This window comes from Oncorhynchus mykiss, chromosome 22, assembly GCF_013265735.2.
Source record: "Oncorhynchus mykiss isolate Arlee chromosome 22, USDA_OmykA_1.1, whole genome shotgun sequence".
In the NCBI taxonomy this organism is placed as follows: domain Eukaryota; kingdom Metazoa; phylum Chordata; class Actinopteri; order Salmoniformes; family Salmonidae; genus Oncorhynchus; species Oncorhynchus mykiss.
In genome coordinates this window covers 44898183-44904611 of record NC_048586.1, presented here as the reverse complement: position 1 = coordinate 44904611, position 6429 = coordinate 44898183, and positions in this window count along the sequence as shown.

Below are 6429 nucleotides of genomic sequence, written 5' to 3'. Positions count from 1 at the left end.
TATTAGCTGAGCTCTCTGGTTAGAGATCCTATCTGTGCTGGTTAGAGATCCTATCTGTGCTGGTTAGAGATTCTACCTGTGCTGGTTAGAGATGCTACCTGTGCTGGTTAGAGATGCTACCTGTGCTGGTTAGAGATTCTACCTGTGCTGGTTAGAGATCCTACCTGTGCTGGTTAGAGATCCTACCTGTGCTGGTTAGAGATGCTACCTGTGCTGGTTAGAGGTCCCACCTGTGCTGGTTAGAGATTCTACCTGTGCTGGTTAGAGATCCTACCTGTGCTGGTTAGAGATGCTACCTGTGCTGGTTAGAGATGCTACCTGTGTTGGTTAGAGATGCTACCTGTGCTGGTTAGAGGTCCTACCTGTGCTGGTTAGAGATCCTACCTGTGCTGGTTAGAGATCCTACCTGTGCTGGCCAGGCCAGTAGATCTATATCTTCCTGATGTACCTAGCTAGATGGCCATGCTGGTCAAACCTCTTCCTCATAAATAATGATCCTACTATGACCTTTAAAGGTTGTAGAAACCTGCATATCATCTGTTTGGTGACTCATTTCAACAGTCCAGTGCCAGAGCAAAACAGATACAGTATATCAACCTTTAGTATCAGAAGAATTAGTGAAGGTGCTTTTCTAAAATTTGAGAGTTTTCCAGGCTTGATGCCCACCTCAGTGGCTTATGAATTTGGAGGTTATCGTTTTGGGATCAGTGTCCCTTCCACGGGATGGTTGAGCTAACGTAGGCTAATGTGATTAGCATGAGGTTGTAAGTAACAAGAACATTTCCCAGGAAATAGACATATCTGATATTGTCAGAAAGCTTAAATTCTTGTTGATCTAACTGCACTGTCCAATTTATAGTAGCTATTACAGTGAAATAATACCATGCTATTGTTGGGGGAGAGTGCACAGTTTTGAACATGAAAAGTTATTAATAAACAAAATAGGCATATTTTACAGTCTTGATAAAAGTTTTTAACAGAAATGCAATGGTTCATTTGATCAGTCTCAAACTTTGCACATACACTGCTGTCATCTGGTGGCCAAACTCTAAATTGCAGCTGGGCTGGAATAATACATTATGGCCTTTCTCTTGCATTTCAAAGATGGTACAAAAAAAATACAAAATATTTTTTTTTTTCTTCTTTGTATTATCTTTTACCAGATCTACTGTGTTATATCCTCCTACATTCCTTTCACATTTTCACAACCTTCAAAGTGTTTCCTTTCAAATGGTACCAAGAATATGCATATCCTTGCTTCAAGGCCTGAGTTTCAGGCAGTTAGATTTGGGTGAAAATTGAAAAAAGAGGCGGATCCTTAAGAGGTTTTAAGACTGAAGACCACGGATGAATTCAGTATTATTTCCCGTCTCTTGCTAGTGTGGTTACGGATGTGGTGGGAGCCTGTCATTCTCTAAGTCTGAGAGATCTAATGACTGGTGGTGTGAAGTACAAAACATTATACACGGTTGTAATAACCCACCATTCATTGAAGGAGATCCCAGGAGTTGATGTGATTGCATTCAGTAAGACCATGTACCTAACCCCTTCAATGACTGTGAATTTCGAATGTGTCATAATGGTTAAGTTCAATTGTATGCCGAACATTGGAGAATGAATGGGCTCCAATTCAATCATTTAAGATTTGTTTTTGCAAATATGAATAATAACAATGCTATTGTATTCTTATAGTAGGCTTGACAAACAATGATACAATGCTCGCTTCCCTTTTCCCCTAACCTATGCTGCGGTCCAATCTAAAAGCACAGGAGAAGCAGGGTTAAATCATTCTGCACCATTCAAAAATACATTTGATTTCATTTGTAGTGTCTGGCGGTGGGTGGAGGTGAGCCCACCTTTGGCTAAGGGAGGAGTGGAACAGCACACATATCTAGCGTTTAGACACACAATATTGTCAATGCATTTATCTTTGAATAATGGAAAAGTCGTGAGAATGCGCTGGCAGTGGTCCAGGCGTGTCCACAGAGGGCACGAGCCTGTCAGGCAGCGATGCTCTCTTGCCCTGTTAAAGTATAGTGTGGTCTCTGCTCTGACTCCCCTGGAGCATACTGCTGCCCTAATGCTCTGTTGATCTGCTCTGCTACTCTGTTCTACTCTGCTACTCTGTTACTCTGTTCTACTCTGCAACTCTGTTCTACTCTGCTACTCTGTTACTCTGTTACTCTGTTCTACTCTGTTCTACTCTGTTCTACTCTGCTACTATGGTCTACTCTGTTACTCTGTTCTACTCTGCAACTCTGTTCTACTCTGTTACTCTGTTACTCTGTTCTACTCTGCTACTCTGTTACTCTGTTCTACTCTGCTACTCTGTTACTCTGTTACTATGTTCTACTCTGCTACTATGGTCTACTCTGTTACTCTGTTCTACTCTGCAACTCTGTTCTACTCTGTTACTCTGTTACTCTGTTCTACTCTGCTACTCTGTTACTCTGTTCTACTCTGCTACTCTGTTACTCTGTTACTCTGTTCTACTCTGCTACTCTGTTACTCTGTTCTACTCTGCTGCTCTGTTCTACTCTACTCTACTACTCTGTTCTACACTGCTACTCTGTTTTACTCTTCTACTCTACTACTCTGTTCTACTCTGCTACTCTGTTTTACTCTGCTACTCTACTACTCTGTTCTGCGCTGCTACTCTATTCTGCTACTCTGTTCTACTCTGCTACTCTGTTACTCTGTTACTCTGTTCTACTCTGCTACTCTGTTCTACTCTGCTACTCTGTTTTACTCTGCTACTCTGTTTTACTCTGCTACTCTACTACTCTGTTCTGCACTGCTACTCTATTCTGTTACTCTGTTCTACTCTGCTACTCTGTTCTACTCTGCTACTCTGTTACTCTGTTCTACTCTGCTACTCTGTTCTACTCTGTTACTCTGTTTTACTCTGCTACTCTAATACTCTGTTCTGCGCTGCTACTCTGTTACTCTGTTACTCTGTTCTACTCTGCTACTCTGTTCTACTCTGCTACCCTGTTCTACTCTGCTACTCTGTTCCACTCTGCTACCCTACTACTTTGTTCTACTCTAATACTCTAATACTCTGTTCTACTCTGCTACTCTACTACTCTGTTCTACTCTAATACTATAATACTCTGTTCTACTCTGCTACTCGGTTCTACACTGCTACTCTACTACTCTGTTCTGCTCTACTACACTACTACTCTGTTCTACTCTGCTACTCTACTACTCTGTTCTACTCTAATACTTTACTACTCTTCTACTCTGTACTACTTTGCTACTCTGTTCTACTCTGCTACTCTACTCTTCTACTCTACTCTGCTACTCTACTACTCTTCTACTCTTCTGCCCATCTACTCTGTTACTCTACTCTACTCTTCTCTGCTACTCCACCTCTTCTACTCTCCTACTCTACTCTTCTACTCTACTCTTCTACTCTACTCTGCTACTCTTCTACTCTACTCTGCCTCTCTGCTACTCTTCTACTCTACTCCACCTCTTCTATTCTGCTACTCTACTCTACTACTCTTCTACTCTTCTACTCTACCCTGCTTCTCTGCTACTCTTCTACTCTGCTGCTCTACTCTCCTACTGTTCTACTCTACTCTACTCTACTCTACTCTACTCTACTCTACTCTACTCTACTCTACTCTACTCTACTCTACTCTGCCTCACTGCTACTCTTCCTCTCTACTCTGCTACTCTGTACTGCTACTCTGCTACTCTACTCTGCTACTCTACTTGACTCTACTCTACTCTGCCTCAGGCCCAAGTTCCTCCTTCCACTAGCTTCCTCTGCCACACTGTACCGGCTCCCCACTTCATTTACACTCCTGTTGGAGAGGGACTTAATGTGGAAAAGCCTGCTGCCAGAACGGATCTTATCTGCTCTCTCTTTTAGGACAGTGCTCAGGAGCACATTGATTAGAGAGCATGAAATAGATTCCCTTCAAAAATTATTTATTATTTTGATGTGGAAACATTCTTCAGCTATTATTCTGTGAATTCCCTTCTGTCTGTAATTATGCATGCCCATCTTATGCTATATGCTTGAATCCTAAATGAAAAAGTACAGAAACATTTATTGATCGAAAGCCATTGTGTTCAGATGCTATTATTTTATCATTAGACATATCAGGAACAGTCTTTACAGAACATCATGGGTTGGTGTGGGCTGGAGGGAGTCAAACATGGATGGTTGAGAATGGATAGCTCCGGGCATTCTGACAGTGCTGTTCAGTGAGGCAAAGTGCCAGTAAATTGTTTTTCTTCTGCAGTGCAATTTTATAATTCTTTTGGGAACCAACGACATTGTGTTTGCCAAAGAGAATAATGATAGATGGGGTAAAATCTAACTGGAGGATTATGGGATGCGCCCTGACCACCAGAAACACTGCTGCTGATTGTTTTGGTTTTTAAACTCTCTGGCCTGCATTTGTTTTAAATACAATAGCATCATACAGTACAGTACACTGTATATATATGATGCCATATTATAAAGCCATTTCCCAGAATACAGTACACTATATATACATTTATATACACTACTGTTCAAAAGTTTGGGGTCACTTAGAAATGTCCATGATATTTAAAGAAAAGCACTTGTGAGGTCAGCATCCCGGAGTCGCCTCTTCACTGTTGACGTTGAGACTGGACAGAGGAACAGCATCCCGGAGTCGCCTCTTCACTGTTGACGTTGAGACTGGACAGAGGAACAGCATCCCGGAGTTGCCTCTTCACTGTTGACGTTGAGACTGGACAGAGGAACAGCATCCCGGAGTCGCCTCTTCACTGTTGACGTTGAGACTGGACAGAGGAACAGCATCCCGGAGTCGCCTCTTCACTGTTGACGTTGAGACTGGACAGAGGAACAGCATCCCGGAGTCGCCTCTTCACTGTTGACGTTGAGACTGGACAGAGGAACAGCATCCCGGAGTCGCCTCTTCACTGTTGACGTTGAGACTGGACAGAGGAACAGCATCCCGGAGTCACCTCTTCACTGTTGACGTTGAGACTGGACAGAGGAACAGCATCCCGGAGTCGCCTCTTCACTGTTGACGTTGAGACTGGACAGAGGAACAGCATCCCGGAGTCGCCTCTTCACTGTTGACGTTGAGACTGGACAGAGGAACAGCATCCCGGAGTCGCCTCTTCACTGTTGACGTTGAGACTGGACAGAGGAACAGCATCCCGGAGTCGCCTCTTCACTGTTGACGTTGAGACTGGACAGAGGAACAGCATCCCGGAGTCGCCTCTTCACTGTTGACGTTGAGACTGGACAGAGGAACAGCATCCCGGAGTCGCCTCTTCACTGTTGACGTTGAGACTGGACAGAGGAACAGCATCCCGGAGTCGCCTCTTCACTGTTGACGTTGAGACTGGACAGAGGAACAGCATCCCGGAGTCGCCTCTTCACTGTTGACGTTGAGACTGGACAGAGGAACAGCATCCCGGAGTCGCCTCTTCACTGTTGACGTTGAGACTGGACAGAGGAACAGCATCCCGGAGTCGCCTCTTCACTGTTGACGTTGAGACTGGACAGAGGAACAGCATCCCGGAGTCGCCTCTTCACTGTTGACGTTGAGACTGGACAGAGGAACAGCATCCCGGAGTCGCCTCTTCACTGTTGATGTTGAGACTGGACAGAGGAACAGCATCCCGGAGTCGCCTCTTCACTGTTGACGTTGAGACTGGACAGAGGAACAGCATCCCGGAGTCGCCTCTTCACTGTTGACGTTGAGACTGGACAGAGGAACAGCATCCCGGAGTCGCCTCTTCACTGTTGACGTTGAGACTGGACAGAGGAACAGCATCCCGGAGTCGCCTCTTCACTGTTGACGTTGAGACTGGACAGAGGAACAGCATCCCGGAGTTGCCTCTTCACTGTTGACGTTGAGACTGGACAGAGGAACAGCATCCCGGAGTCGCCTCTTCACTGTTGACGTTGAGACTGGACAGAGGAACAGCATCCCGGAGTCGCCTCTTCACTGTTGACGTTGAGACTGGACAGAGGAACAGCATCCCGGAGTCGCCTCTTCACTGTTGACGTTGAGACTGGACAGAGGAACAGCATCCCGGAGTCGCCTCTTCACTGTTGACGTTGAGACTGGACAGAGGAACTCTGCCTAGAAGGCCAGCATCCCGGAGTCGCCTCTTCACTGTTGACGTTGAGACTGGACAGAGGAACTCTGCCTAGAAGGTCAGCATCCTAGAGTCGCCTCTTCACTGTTGACGTTGAGACTGGACAGAGGAACTCTGCCTAGAAGGTCAGCATCCTGGAGTCGCCTCTTCACTGTTGACGTTGAGCTGCCAGTTGAGGACTTGTGAGGCATCTGTTTCTCAAACCAGACATTATAATGTACTTGTCCTCTTGCTCAGTTGTGCACTGGGGCCTCCCACTCCTCTTTCTATTCTGGTTAGCGCCAGTTTGCGCTGTTCTGTGAAGGGAGT